Raw genomic sequence first — 16,633 nt, forward strand, 5'->3', positions numbered from 1 at the left:
GTCAGTTTGTCACTTTCATGCAGTTGGAGTAACAACATATTCAACTACTTATGAAATTACCTCAAATCTAGGTTTTATCTTTAGATTTTTTAAAAATGTAACAACTAAGGAAGAATGTTTCACTTCTCTCATTGACTTCTCTAACCCCTAACCTCAGCTTGGTCTGCTTGGTGTGCTTCAAAACCGTCACCGGAAGTCTCGTGATGTTGCGCATCTGGCTTTAGAAACTCTGTGTTGGCGAGCTCTAAAGTTACTCAATGTCGCCATGACATCGTCTACAAGCGTGATCGGGAATTTCTATTGGGGAAGCAGTTTCTACATATCGTCATATTAAATCAGCCTTGCCTTAATCGTTTTCAAATTTCAATTTCAATGTGGTGACGTCAGAGTTGGGACGTCCCAAGGATCCCATTTAGATTTTTCCATGACGTTAGACCAACCGGGAAATAGCAGACAGCTGAAGCAACTCGTTATTCTTTGAGCTGCTATCGTGCAACCAGGTGTACGGCGACTCCCTTTTCTCGTACTTCGAGCATCAAGGTAAAACCTTTTTTTTTTTTTCATGTTATTTGTTTAGGTAGTCTCAAACACAATACTGTTTTGTTATTATGTATGTCGGCCAAGTAATTGTGCTGCTGTGATAGGAGCAGGCAGAGTAGCCAACAGCAGGAGTAACATTCATTGGGGTCTTGTCTGTGTTCTCTTTATCGCCGTTGTGTGTGAAAGGCATTGCCAGAACATTGCAAAAAATATAAGCATTTTGTTTCATGTAATATGGCTACACATTTTAGTGTGTGTCTGTTTGTGGTTTAAGTGCATCGATAACTTCCTTCCTCTAAATTAATTCAACCCCCTGACCTTAAGCGTAGGCTGTTTTGCTCCATGAACGAAACTTATATGTGGAAGCACCTGCTTTCAATATACTTTGTATCCCACATTTACTCGTGTTTACGTTATTTTCCCCTGTATGTAGCATATCACGTTTGTGTGCAGATGCTGCTTCATCTTGATGACAGACCATTCGTCATAGTGCATTGTAGACTAGCTACAGTGCTAAAATATTACCTTATGGCTGGGGTTATGATCTAAGTGCCAATACCTGGATATGATGTGATAAGCATTGATATTGAATATGAAGAGCAAGAATTTTAAATAATTTCAATTTTTTATTAACCCCTTCCATGCCTTTGCAGTCTCATACACTGAAAGTGCAAGTGAAAATGTTCAGTAAGTTAGTGTAATAATGTCATGCTGGTAATGTGACTAGGCTGTGGTATATTGCCATGATGTTTAGTGCAACATCTGCTGTACAAATACCACATGCTTAATCTCAGTGCTCTGTATGTAGGCTATGGTGATATTACTTCTAATAGCATACTTTCCCCAAAATATTATACAGATCTGAGATGTAGTCTACAGAGACCCACAATGGAGTGTTATTCTAAGTTACTAGCACAACTCAACAACCACATTATTCCTTTCACTTAAGAATGGCACTGTGATAGCGTAGCCTAAAGAGAGGGACACTGTGGTCCATTTTAAGACGTCACCTCCATGGCATACGAGAGGTAAACAGGCTTTGCCAGCATGGCGCTTGTATGGGGCAAACACACCACTTGCCTGTCCATTGTAGGAACAGATGCTGTAAATAAAGGAATTCTCGCTGTGCTTTGTTGTGTCAGCCATGTGTTAGTACTTCTGGTACTACTGAGAGACATAGCCCTAATCTTACTTTCATTTTCAGGCAGTTGAATCTAAAGTTACAAAGCGGGAGTTGTTCCTCTATGTGGGAACCCTGTGAATGAGTTATCACATAGCTGTAATTGAATGGGTCATTAACCCAGAGAAATATCATTTTAGATTAATCCCATAAGCCCAATATGCAGCCAGGCCCACAGTTAAGTAACAATGATGTGTGTTGCTCTGTCTGCTCAGCCTGGCTGGATTTGTCTCCTTTATGTGAAATCACCATGAAAGCCTCTCTGCAGTGGGAGCTCAGTGGAGTTGACCCAGTAAATTCTCTCACATGAATATCAATCTACTCATCCTGTATGGCATGATGACTCATATCTATGTGACTGCAATGCATTTCAGTTTAGTCTCAATCAATTCTGGAGCATAATTTCATAGTAATTTCTTTTGAGAAGATACACAGTATAGGCTAATCTACATGCACTGAATTCCCAGTATACATAACATTCAAAAACTATTCATTAGTCCTTGATTTATTCCCCATTTGGTTGTTACAGCCTGAATTCAAATTTGAATGAATCATTTTTTTTCTTCTTACCCGTCTGCACACAATACCCCCATAATAACAAAGTGAAAACATGTTTTTAGAAATGTTGCCAAATGTATTTAAAATGAAATACAGAAATATGACATTTACATAAATATTCACACCCCTGAGTCAATAGTTTCGAGAAGCACCTTTGGCGCTGATTACAGCTGTGAATCTTTTGGTGTAAGCCTCTAAGAGATTTGCACACCTGGATTGTACAATATTTGCCCATTATTCTTAAAATATTCTTCAAGCTCTGTCAAGTTGATTGTTGATCATTGCTTAACAGCAATTTCCAGTTTTGCCATAGATTTCCAAGCCGATTTGAGTCGAAACTGTAACTAGGCCACTCAGGAACATTTAATGTTGTCCTGGTAAGCAACTCCAGTGAATATTCGCCCTTGTGTTTTAGGTTATTGTCCTGCTGAAAGCTGAATTCACCTGCCAAATTCTCTGCCTGTGCTTATGGCTGGATTCAGTTTCTTTTTATCCCCCAAAAAACTCCACAGTCCTTGCCGATGACAAGCATACCAATAACATGTTGCAGCCACCACCATGCTTGAAAATATGAAGACTGATACTTGGTGGTGTTGGATTTGCCCCAAACATAACACTTCGTATTCAGGACAAAAATCACATTTATTTTTTCACGTTTTTTTTGCAGTATTACTTAAGTTCACCATGCTCAAAGGGATATTCAGTGTCTGCTTTTTGTTTTATACATATACCAACCGGTGCCCTTCTTTGCGAGACACTGAAAACTGTCCATGGTCTTTGTGGTTGAATCTGTGCTTGAAATTCAATACTCGATTGAGGGACCTTGCAGATATATGTGTGGTACAGAGATGGGATAGTCATAAAAAAAATGTTAACCACTATTATTGAACACATAATCAGTCAATGCAACTTATTATGCGATTTGTTAAGCACATATTTACTCTTGAACTGATTTAGGCTTGACATAACAAAGGGGTTGAAAACTTATTTACTCAAGACATTCCAGCTTTAATTAAAAACAATTCATTAAAAAAAAAAGCCACTTTGACATTATGTGGTGTTGTGTGTAGATCAGTGACACAATCTCAATTTGAACTATTTTAAATTCAGGCTGTAACACAACAACATTTTGAGAAAGTAAAGGGGTGTGAATACTTTCTGAAAGCACTGTAGGTCATTTAATTAATTATTTGTTTATCTGACATAATTGTATTACTTTATAATAACACCACAATATACAGTAATCCCAGGAATCATAGCATTCCAAGACAAATATTTTAAACCTCTATAACTATATCATACTTGAGTTGCAGTTATTTTTACATTTAGATGTACGTGCACATATCTTTATTACTGTAGGCTACTGTTTTTATTTTTTATTTTTTTAACAGCTGTACACTACTTTGACTTCAGCTTGGATTCGCAGGCTGTAAACCCATTTTCCATCCACTCCCTCAACCACTACTAAGCTATACTGGAATGGCGCCGGAGGGGATGGCTGCCGTTTTATTGGTTCTTAACAAACTATTTTCTTTGTTTTTTTCACATTGTTTAACTTATTTTGTACATATTGTTACTGCTACCGTCTCTAATGACCGAAAAGAGCTTCTGGACATCAGAACAGCGATTACTCACCTTGAATTGGACGAATAATTGTTCTTTAAGGAGTCAGATGAGAGGGATTTACTCCAGACACCTGAACATGCCCTCATCCCCGTTAATCGTAAGAGAAAGAGAGGGAGATTTCACGGATGGAAGACCGAGGTGCCTTGTGAGGATCTGGCGACGAGTGGCTAATCTGCCTTTGCCATCGGTACTATTGGCTAACGTACAATCGCTGGATAATAAAGTGGACGTACATGTATATCCTACCAACAGGACATTAAAAATTGTAATATCTTATGTTTCACCGAGTCGTGGCTGAATGATGACATGAATATCATTCAGGTTGCAGGTTATACACTGTATCGGCAGGATAGAACAGCAGACTCTGGTAAGGGGTGGCGGTCAGTGTATATTTGTAAGCAACAGCCGGTGCATGATACCTAAGGAAGTATCAAGGTTTTGCTCGCCTGAGGGAGAGTATCTCATGATAATATTTACCACCACAAACTGATGCTGGCATTGGTACTCAATAAGCTGTATATGGACATAAGAAAACAAGAAAAGCTCATCCAGAGGTGGCGCTCCTAGTGGCCGGGGACTTTAATGCAGGGAAACTTGAATCCGTTGTACCTCATTTCAACCAGCATGTTAAATGTGCAACCAGAAGGCAAAAAACTCTAGACCACCTTTACTCCACACACACAGATGTGTGGAGTAAAGACCATAATTCTATCCTCTTAATTCCTGTTTAAAACAAAAATTAAAGCAGGAAGCATCAGTGACTGTCAATAGAAAAATTGGTCAGATGAAGCAGATGCTAAGCTACAGGACTGTTTTGCTAGCACAGACTGGAATATGTTCAGTGATTCTTCTGATGGCATTGAGGAGTACACCACATCAGTCATTGGCTTCATCAATAAGTGCATCGATGACGTCGTCCCCAGAGTGACTGTACGTATATACCCCAATCAGAAGCCATGGATCACAGACAACATCCACACTGAGCTAAAGGATAGAGCTGCTGCTTTCAAGAAGCAGAACTCTAACCCGGAAGTTTATAAGAAATCCTGCTATGCCCTCTGACGAACCATCAAGCAGGCAAAGCATCAATACAACACTAAGATCGAATCGTACTACACCGGCTCCGACACTCGTCAGATGTGGTAGGGCTTGCAAACTTTTACAGACTACAAAGTGAAGCACAGCTGTGAGCTGCCCAGTGACACGAGCCTACCAGATGAGCTAAATTGCTTCTATGCTCGCTCCGAGGAAAGTAATACTAAAACATGCATGAGCGCAACAGCTGTTCAGGACGACTGTGTGATCACGCTTTCCGCAGCCGATGTGAATAAGACCTTTAAACAGAGTTAACATTCACAAGGCCGCAGGGCCAGATGGATTACCAGGACGTGTACTCCGAGCATGCGCTGACCAACAGGCAGGTATCTTCACTGACATTTTCAACCTCCCTCTGTCTGTAATACCAACATGTTTCAAGCAGATCACCATAGTCCCTGTGCCCAAGAACACTAAGGTAACCTGCCTAAAAGACTACCGACCCGTAGCACTCACGTCTGTAGCCATGAAGTGCTTTGAAAGGCTGGTTATGGCTCACATCAACACAATTTTCCCAGAAACCCTAGACCCACTCCAATTTGCATACCGCCCCAACAGATCCACATTTGATGCAATCTCTATTGCACTCCACACTGCTCTTTCACACCTGGACAAAAGGAACACTTATGTGAGAATGCTATTCATTGACTACAGCTCAGCGTTCAACACCATAGTGCCCTCAAAGCTCATCACTAAGCTAAGGACCCTGGGACTAAACACCTCCCTCTGCAACTGGATCCTGGACTTCTTGATGGGCTGTCTCCAGGTGGTAAGCGTAGGTAACAACACATCCGCCACACTGATCCTCAACACAGGGGCCCGTCAGTAGTGTGTACTCAGTCCCCTCCTGTACTCCCTGTTCACTCACGGCCAGGCATGACTCCAACACCATCATTAAGTTTGCTGATGACACACCAGTGGTAGGCCTGATCACCCACAATGACGAGCCTATAGGGAGGAGGTCAGTGACCTGACCGTGTGGTGCAAGGTCAACAACCTCTCCCTCAACATGATCAAGATAAAGGAAATGATTGTGGACTGCGGGAAAAGGAGGACCGAGAATGTCCCGATCATCGACTGGGCTGTAGTGGAGCAGGTTGAGAGCTTCAAGTTCCTTGGCGTCCACATCACCAACAAACTAACATGGTCCAAACACACCAAGACAGTTGTGAAGAGGGCAGGGCAAAACCTTTTCCCCCTCAGGAGATTGAAAACAAAAGGTTCTACAGCTGCACCATTGAGAGCATCCTGACGGATTGCATCACTGCCTTGTATGGCAACTGCTTGGCCTCCGACCGCAAGGCACTACAGCGGGTAGTGCATATGGCCCAGTACATCACTGGGGCCAAGCTTCCTGCCATCCAGGACCTCTATACCAGACGGTGTCAGAGGAAGGCCCTAAAAATTGTCACAGGCTCCAGCCACCCTAATCATAGACTGTTCTCTCTGCTACCACACGGCAAGCGGTACCGCAGCGCCAAGTCTAGGTCCAAGAGGCTTCTAAACAGCTTCCACCCCCAAGCCATAAGACTCCTGAATATCTAATAAAATGGCTACCCAGACTATTTGCATTGCCCCCCCCCTTTTACGCTGCTGCTACTCTGTTATTATCTATGCATAGTCACTTTAATAACTCTACCTACATGTACATATTACCTCGACTAACCAGTGCCCCTACACATTGACTGTACCGGTACCCCCTGTATATAGCCTCGCTATTGTTATTTTACTGCTGCTCTTGAATTATTAGTTACTTTTTATTTATTTATTTATGTATATATATTTTTTAAAATTCTTATCTGCATTGTTGTTTAAGGGCTTGTAAGTAAGCATTTCACTGTTGTATTCGGCACATGTGACAAATAGCATTTGATTGATATGGAAATGTTATAAGAAGGAAACATTTTTTGAGCCTTACTGCTATTAGCCCATACAAACTAGAGGTCGACCGATTATGATTTTTCAACATCGAGACCGATTTAATCGGCCGATTTTGTTTTTATTTTTTATAATTTTTTAACATATACATATATACACATATATGTAATAATGACAATTACAACAATACTGAATGAACAATGAACACTTATTTTAACTTAATACATCAATAAAATCAATTTAGTCTCAAATAAATACACATGTTTAATGTTCCATTTGTATTTCATATACCTTTGACCTTTATGTTCTAATAGGTACTTTAGTATTGCCAGCATAATATCGGGAGTTGATAGGCTTGAAGTCATAATCAGCACAATGGAGCTGCTGGCAAAACGCACGAAAGTGCTGTTTGAATTGAATGCTTACGAGCCTGCTGCTGCCTACCACCGCACAGTCAGACTGCTCTATCAAATCATAGACTTAATTATTATATAATAACACACAGAAATATGACCCTTAGGTCATTAATATGGTCAAATCCGTAAACTATCAATTCGAAAACAAAATGTTTATTATTTCAATGAGATACGGAACCGTTCCGTATTTTATCTAACGGGTGGCATCCAATAGTCTAAATATTGCTGTTACATTGCACAACCTTCAATGTTATGTCATAATTACATAAAATTCTGGCAAATTAGTACGCAACGAGCCAGGCGGCCCAAACCTTTGCATATACCCTGACTCTGCGTGCAATGAACGCAAGAAAAGTGACACAATTTACCTAGTTTAATATAGCCTGATAACATTAATTTATTTTAAATAAATATGCAGGTTTAAAAAAATATTCTTCTGTGTATTGATTTTAAAAAAGGCAGATGTTTATGGTTAGGTACATTACTGCAATTATTGTTTCTTTTTCGCAAATGCGCTTTTGTTAAATCATCCCCCATTTGGCAAAGTTGGCTGTCTTTTTTAGGAAGAAATGGTCTTCACACAGTTCGCAACGAGCCAGGCGGCCCAAACTGCTGCATATACCCTGACTCTGTTGCACAGAACGCAAGAGAAGTGACACAATTTCACTAGTTAAAAGAAATTAATGTTAACAGGCAATATTAACTAAATATGCAGGTTTAAAAATGTATACTTGTATTGATTTTAAGAAAGGCATTGATGTTTATGGTTAGGTACACATTTGTGCAACAACAGCGGTTTTTTTTGCGAATGCGCTTGTTAAATCACCCGTTTGGCGAAGTAGGCTGTGATTCAATGATACATTAACAGGCACCACATCAATTATATGCAATGCATAACAAGCTAGATAAACTAGTAATATCGTCAACCATGTGTAGTTAACTAGTGATTATGTTAACATCAATTGTTTTTTTTATAAGATACGTTTAATTCTAGCTGGCACCTTACCTTAGCTCCTTGCTGCACTCGCATAACAGGTAGGTAGCCTGCCACGGAGTCTCCTCGTGGAGTGCAATGTAATCAGTGTCCAAAAATGCAGATTACCGATTTGTTATGAAAACTTGAAATCGTCCCGAATTAACCGTCCATTCCGATTGATCGGTCGACCTCTAATACAAACGCATTGAATAACAGAAAGTCCCCCCCAAAAAAATACGAAGGAAGTTTGTTCTGAAATGTCTGAAATATACGAAAGATCAGGAAACATATTCCCCCCATGTATTTAACTGCTTCTTTTTGGCAAAGTCATACCAAGGACAATTTTGCTACTTGATGCGAATCGCATCTCTGCATGTCTTGCAGACATATCAGTGTGGATGACGGATCACCACCTCAAGCTGAACCTCGGCAAGACGGAGCTGCTCTTCCTCCCGGGGAAGGACTGCCCGTTCCATGATCTCGCCATCACAGTTGACAACTCCATTGTGTCCTCCTCCCAGAGCGCTAAGAACCTTGGCGTGATCCTGGACAACACCCTGTCGTTCTCAACTAACATCAAGGCGGTGGCCCGTTCCTGTAGGTTCATGCTCTACAACATCCGCAGAGTACGACCCTGCCTCACACAGGAAGCGGCGCAGGTCCTAATCCAGGCACTTGTCATCTCCCGTCTGGATTACTGCAACTCGCTGTTGGCTGGGCTCCCTGCCTGTGCCATTAAACCCCTACAACTCATCCAGAACGCCGCAGCCCGTCTGGTGTTCAACCTTCCCAAGTTCTCTCACGTCACCCCGCTCCTCCGCTCTCTCCACTGGCTTCCAGTTGAAGCTCGCATCCGCTACAAGACCATGGTGCTTGCCTACGGAGCTGTGAGGGGAACGGCACCTCAGTACCTCCAGGCTCTGATCAGGCCCTACACCCAAACAAGGGCACTGCGTTCATCCACCTCTGGCCTGCTCGCCTCCCTACCACTGAGGAAGTACAGTTCCCGCTCAGCCCAGTCAAAACTGTTCGCTGCTCTGGCCCCCAATGGTAGAACAAACTCCCCACGACGCCAGGACAGCGGAGTCAATCACCACCTTCCGGAGACACCTGAAACCCCACCTCTTTAAGGAATACCTAGGATAGGATAAAGTAATCCTTCTCACCCCCCCCCCCCTTAAAAGATTTAGATGCACTATTGTAAAGTGGCTGTTCCACTGGATGTCATAAGGTGAATGCACCAATTTGTAAGTCGCTCTGGATAAGAGCGTCTGCTAAATGACTTAAATGTAAATGTAAATGTAATTTTGAATTTTAAGAACCCTTGAAGTATCAAAAGTATTGAAAAAAAATATTTTATTAAAATGTTTATTTGGCCTGTTAGCCCATACAAATGCATTGAATAACATATTCACTATATGGAACAACATATAGTCCCCCCCAAATCTAAATAATAATAATAATAATTATTATTATTATTATATAAAAATATAAAAAAATGTACCCCTTGTTTTTTGTCACTAAACATTCTGGAGACTGTTTAGTGACAAAAAATAAGGGGTAATTTTTTATATTTTTTTATATAATAATAATAATAATAATTCTTTAGATTTGGGGGGGACTATATGTTGTTCCGTATAGTGAATATGTTATTCAATGCATTTGTATGGGCTAACAGGCCAAATAAACATTTTAATAAAATATATTTAAAAAAAAAAAAAACCTTTTCCATTACTTTTTTCAACTGACACTGACATATAATGTGAAATTGTTAGAGGCAGATGCGGTGGATGCATCCAATGCAAATTTTTTTTTTTAACCCCTTTTCTACCCAATTGTTAGTAATTACTATCTTGTATCATCGATACAACTCCTGTACGGATTCGGGAGAGACATGCGTCCTCCGAAAACACAACACAACCCAACCAAGCCGCACTGCTTCTTAACACAGCGTGCCTCCAACCCGGAAGCCAGCCGCACCAATGTGTCGGAGAAAACACCGTGCACCTGGCCACCTTGGGTGGCGCGCACTGCGCCCGGGGCTGCCACAGGAGTCGCTGGTGCACGATGAGACAAGGATATCCTTACCAGCCAAATCCTCCCTAACCCGGACGATGCTATGCCAATTGCGACAGAGCCCGGGCGCGAACCCAGAGTCTCTGGTGGCACAGCTAGCGCTGCGATGCAGTGCCCAGACCACTGCGCCACCCGGGAGGCTCTAAACTGACACATTTGTATGGGATTTTTAAATAATTATTATGCTAATTAGATGTCCACGGGGCACGAACGGGTTTTATGTGCCTGTAATTTTACGATACACTACAGGCTACTGGTTGCAGTGAAAATACGGTAAACAACAAGTTACTGAATTCTAATTATTTGTGCCAACCATCAGTGGAAGTGTTGTAACAGTTTAAGTGGTTGATGGTTATGTTGTCAAAGGTTGAGCACCTATTTTAACACTGTCAGTTCTGTAATATTTTAAGAGAATGTGACAATTAAGAGCTGCACTATTAAGAGGTTACTGTGCATTTCACAGTAACTTAGTGGCAGTTAGTTGCCTGGAAGTTGCTGTGAATTTTGCATGCAATTTTAATCACATTTGAGTTGCTTCATGGAACAGCAAAGTTGCTTGAGATGATGTCACTTGCAACTACACATCATTGACCTCTGGAAAGAAAACAAAAAACGCTGCAGTATGGCCATTTTGAATAGTAAAAAACATGCCCCCTTATTATAGCTCATCTGACATAGTAAGATTGCCTGCCTTTAACCAATGTGGAGGAAGTGTTGCATCCACTCACTTTAATTATCAGTGACTACCTCAAGAAAAGGATATTTGAATAGAGCCTAAAAATATATACATAAAAAAAATAGAGCCTAGTTGTTGAGTGTAGAGGGTTTTTTGCCAGACACGTTCTGTCTCTTGTAAATGTTGGCGCTATCTGACAGACATACAACGCATAAAAGAACATGCCTTTCTTTCGATGAGCTTTAGTCAATGAACAGCATTCTCACGTAGGTGTTCCTCTTGTCCAGGTGGGAGAGGGCAGTTTAGAGTGCAATAGAGATTGTGTCATCTGTGGATCTGTTGGGGCATTATGAGAATTGGAGTGGGTCCAGGGTGTCTGGGATGATGGTGTTGATGTGAGCCATGACCAACCTTTCTAAGCATTTCATGGCTACAGATGTGCGTGTTATGCGGCAAGAGTAATTTAGACAGGTTACCTTGGCATTTTTGGGCACAGGGATTATTATGTTGGTCTGCTTGAAACATGTTGGTATTAAAAACGGGGTCAGGGAGAGTTTGATAATGTCAGTGAAGACACTTCACAGGTCAGCACATGCTCTTGAGTATGTGTCCTGGTAATCCGTCTGGCCACGCGGCCTTGTAAATGTTAACCTATTTGCAGGTTTTACTCACATCGGCTATGGAGAGCGAGATCACACAGACGTCCGGAACAGATGGTGCATGGTTCAGTGTTGCTTGCCTCGAAGCGAGAACTGAGTGTATTCATTAGTTTTGCATCGAAACAAGATTTATTGGAAAAATTCAGCTAGTCTCTCCCCATTTTCATCCTCTTGCGTTAGAGGGAATGTTGGAACATAACTATCTTGTGCTAAGTTATTAGCACAGTTATTAGCTCAGTTATTTTTAAGTCTTTGTTCCAATAGTTTATATATTTTTTTCTATCTTTCCTATCATATGAACATCTGTTTCTGACTCAAATAGGATTCCCTCAAGATTGCTCTGATGTCTAAAAGAGTTCAAATAGAAACTTTGAAAATATCTACATTAGTCGGGTCAAAATGGCTTTTTAATTCTATGCCTGTATTTTTCCGTGTGGACCAATTTATCAGTGAATTCTGAAAAGCTTTCCAAGGATTGTTCCATAGGGTTGTGTTTAGGGAGTGATATTGGTTCTTGTAGCATAGATTTAATTGTATTCAATAGTTATAATGTTCATGACTATCACATTGTTATTGTTCTTAGCTTTATCCTTTGGAAATAAATAAATAAAGATAAAGATTCTGGGGATGAGCATGCACATCTTCAATATGTACCTGCTGTTGCATTTACCTATATGGAACAATTTAAAAATCCTTGGGTGACGAGTTGATACTACTCCTAGTCTGGAAGGATAAAACCCCCATCAGACTTAGGAAGATGTAAAACCTTCCTTTATATTGTGAGTTGTATTTTTCTTTGTAAAGTATGTTATGACCGAGTATACTTTTTTAAAGGATGTATTTGGTGGGGTGATGGGTATTACCAAAAATACAGTACCAGACCAAAATGTGAAATGCCACAAATGAACTTTTAGCAAGGCACACTTGTTAATTGAAATTCATTCCAGGTGACCACCTCATGGAGCTGGTTGAGAGAATGCCAAGCGTGTGCAAAGCTGTCATCAAGGCAAATGGTAGCTACTTTGAAGAATCTGAAATATAACATTTTGATTTTGATTTGTTCAACACTTTTTTTTGGTTACTACATGATTCCATATCTGTTTATTTCATAGTTTTGATGTCTTCACTATTATTCGACGATGTAGAAAACAGTAAGAATAAAGAAAAACCCTTGAATGAGTAGGTGTGTCCAAACTTTTGACTGGCGCTGTATATATCAATACTTTGGGAGCAGTGCCATTCTGAAGAGATTTATTCTACCTGTAACAAGATTGTTCCATTTAGTTGGATCCGTTTTCATATTGTTGAGTAACAGGATATAGTTATCTTCCTACATTTGTTTAGTTGTTTTCACTTATTAAACATCCAAAGTATTTTATATTTTTTTGTGGTCAACTTAAAGGTTTGCTGTAGATCATGAATTATAATTTTTCCTATTGCCATTATTTCTTATTTTTTTCCACCACATAAATGTTATATCCTGAGATTTTAGAATATTCTGAAAAATATTTTTAGCAAGCTGGTGTCGTTTTACATGTTGGATAAATCCTCAAATGGAAACGTAATTACGGGTTGTTACCATGACAACATCTTCCAATTCCTTGTTGCCAGTGAGATGGATGGGGCTTAGAGCTGAGGAAAACTGACTCACGCTTTTATACAGGGGAATGAAGATGATCATATTGAAACTAGAGCCGGTTAAATAAGCCCTAAATAAGACAAAACGCAGCTTATTTCAACTAAGGACGGAAACTGAGGCAGATCTATATGCATGGATGTGACGATTCAACAAAATATATGAAAACAAATTGGGCACTGTGGAGAAGAATTGAAGCTCTGAGGCCGCCTCCATAGTCTCCATTCACATAACAAGTTGGTGTTTGCGTGTGTGTGTGAATGCTGCAGGATTGTATTCACTAGGAACCTAACGGAAGATATTACAGTTAACTAAATTAATTGATTATACCACAGACATGACTCGTTTGTGAATTTTGTCTTCAGTAGCGGTGCGTGGGTACAATTACTGGGGAAGCCAAGCCAGAAAATAAAGCCATATTACAACCTATGTGTTGTGATAATTGCATTGTTTGCTCGAGAACTTGTTAGTTCATATGCCTTGACACCGTGATGTATAGGCCTTAAGGCCGAGACAATAAGACATAGTGGCATAATTAATTCAACCACACATTTGTTTCACTACATATTACACATAAACTGTTACATGACCTACAGCATGGTCAAGAAAGGTCATGTGTCTGACATTTTCAGTCTACTGAACAACTATTTATTTAGAACCAAGGCGAGTTACTGCAAGTCACAAAGAAAACAGGAACTGCCTGTTTTCCAGCACCATTTCAACTTCAACATTTCAACGTCATCTAATTACTTATGCTAAGTCTTATACAGTGACAACTAAAAGATACCAAAAACGATTTAGTCCAATCAACGTACGCTAAATATGATGTGGCTGTCCATGTTACTGATTTCTGTGTGTGCATGCAAGTAGAAAAATATGTTGACTCACCCTACTTGTAGAGAAACACCAATGCAACCCTCCTCTTTCATCTTACCAAAACGGTCTATGACTCTGTCATACAATACACACTTTTAGTTTTTGTTGTCCTAGGCGACCTGGCTAAAATGTTTGCTCGCTAGCTTAACTTCCTTTCGTGGGCAACGATGCGCCAGGCCAGCTAGTTAACATTAGCATACATTAGCTAACCCTAACCCTAACCCTAAGAATCACCGTTATAATCATTGGCCAGAATTAAGTAAAACCACAAGTCCAAATCCCGATCACCTCCCCATGTCTAATTTTGGAAAGGGGCGATTTTAGCTAGCTAGCTAGCTAGCCACCGGAGGACAATGACACAACGAGATGTAACAATTCAATTGTTTTTTTCTGTCAATGACATTTGGCTTTTGTGATTGGTCTGAAGCCAAATCTAAACTGGCTTCCCTTTATACTTTTTGGGGGGGAGGCACCAGGACCATCCACAGCTGAGCTCACTCAGTTTAGCTCAATGCTGATTGGCTATTATTTTATACATTTTTCTTTTATCAAGGGAGGCCAAATGCTCTCTGGCTACCCTTTCATTCAATGCTACAGGCGGCAACGATACTTTGTCTTGTACTTACCATGTTAAAATTTCATACCCAGCCATTTTGAGTCTTGAGATCTCTTAAGACATATAAATGAAGACGTCTCGAGACATGTTTACGACCTCTCCGGTGAGACCTACAGCCCCTTACAATGTTGATACACTGTAGGTTTTAAAGAGGGACGTATCGCAAACAAATGGTTTAAAGAATGGTAGAAGGGTATTACAGGGGTAATAAGGTTTCACATTCAAACACAAGGGCGATCTGAGATGGGGTTTGATATCCCATAGCCACCAGAGTAGTACTATGCAGGTATTTTTTCCCCTGCCATCTCAAAGCCTAGATATATTTGATGTTGACGGTTTGTCTCTACAGCTCAATCTTAGAGCGACTAGCTCTGTTGTTATAGGCGAAAGTCTCAGAGCTAGAAGTCCGATCACATTTCTGCATGACCACCCCTAGTCCGTTATGGAAGGCCATTTGTTTGCAGCCTATTTGTATGCAGGCTGGTGGATAGTACAGTGTCCTAATCGTCTCACAGTCTACTGAACCTGCACTCAACCGCGTTCTGAAAAGCTGAAAAGGGCCAGAGAACTCAAAGGGGAGTGTGGTTGTGGTTTATTTCAAGTAACCTTTCAAATCCAAAATGGTTCAAATGTTTTTATTGCCATGAGGGTTCTCCTTTACCAGTGATTCTTTAAGGGTGACTATGCAAAAAACGTTTGTTGTGACCATAGAACTAGAATTTATATTTCTAGGGTTGTGACATTGAGGATTGTTTCCCCCCATCTTGTACCTCAAACCATTGGCTGAGTTGATTGCAGTGAACACGAGTCTTGGTTGAACTAACACTAAGGATGTTCTGTCGATTGTAGCCTCACAGGAGGTATGGACCAGGGAGTCTAGTGGAAAATCCGAAGTGCACGCTAAATGAGAGGAAGTGTTGCACAAAAGGAAGTGGTGTGTGTCTAGCCGCTGTGCCTCCCAGTTTCTATCAGACTGCTGCGACGTTGCCCTCAAAAAAAACTGTCTGCAAGAGAATCACGAAGGCCTGCACTTGTGACTAACTCGCCACAGTTGCTGTCCAACAAATTCTCAACCTCTGGTAACATTGTATTCATGTGGCCTCTCGGGTCAAAAGTGTTCGGTAAATCTATGGATCAGTGCGATGCATGATCGATAAACAAGGTCCTAGAGGTTGGAAATGTGTGTTGTGGTCATGTGAATTGCTGGACCTGCTTACATGATGATTGGACTATAGATAGACCGAGAGGAATAACTAGCTTTGAATATTGTTCAGGTTAAGTTTAGTCGCCAAAAGGTTTTGATTTTGAAGGAACAAGGAAATTAGATGATGGACTTTATAGTATCTGTTTTGAGACTCAATGAACCTGTGTTTTCAGGACCTGATCTCCGCTGGAGGACTGTGAACTTGGCCACCTGCCAGGCTGGGCCTCCTTCCTCCTGACTGACACCTCCAGAGCTTCTTCTGCAGGTTAGTATCGCCACAAAGTTGCCTGTAGACGCTGATCTTGGGTCAGTTTAGCATTTTTAACACTAATGGTTAATAGGAGGGGGAAGCTGATTCTACTGTAGTTCTGTGCCTAGGAAAAACTTCACCCCGGAGCTATCAACACCTACCGCTGTCATGTCCTGACTCATCTAACCTGAGGTTTCAACTGCAAGACCACAGCAAAAATTGCTATCTGCTACAAGGCCTTTCTATCTGATTCTTTATTATTCTCCGATTCTTTATACCTCAAGTGTAAAATAACTTAGTGGAACTTCAGCTTTAAGACAAGCATTGTCTTTTGAACTTTGGTCACTCTTAAGCATTGTTTTTCTCTTCAT

General features: G+C 40.7%; 1 protein-coding gene across 1 annotated transcript in view; it reads left to right on the forward strand.

Annotated features, from left to right (window-relative positions):
• The first annotated feature begins 243 nt into the window (after window positions 1-243).
• The window catches only part of LOC118361484 (CYFIP-related Rac1 interactor B-like), a 58,344-nt gene continuing 41,954 nt past the window's right edge, over window positions 244-16,633 (forward strand). The window contains exons 1-2 of the mRNA XM_035741460.2: window positions 244-540; window positions 16,186-16,277. The gene's annotated coding sequence lies outside the window, so the exon portion shown is untranslated. The remainder of the gene's footprint in view (window positions 541-16,185; window positions 16,278-16,633) is intronic.

Source organism: Oncorhynchus keta, chromosome 28 (genome assembly GCF_023373465.1).
Source record: "Oncorhynchus keta strain PuntledgeMale-10-30-2019 chromosome 28, Oket_V2, whole genome shotgun sequence".
Classification (NCBI taxonomy): Eukaryota; Metazoa; Chordata; class Actinopteri; order Salmoniformes; family Salmonidae; genus Oncorhynchus; species Oncorhynchus keta.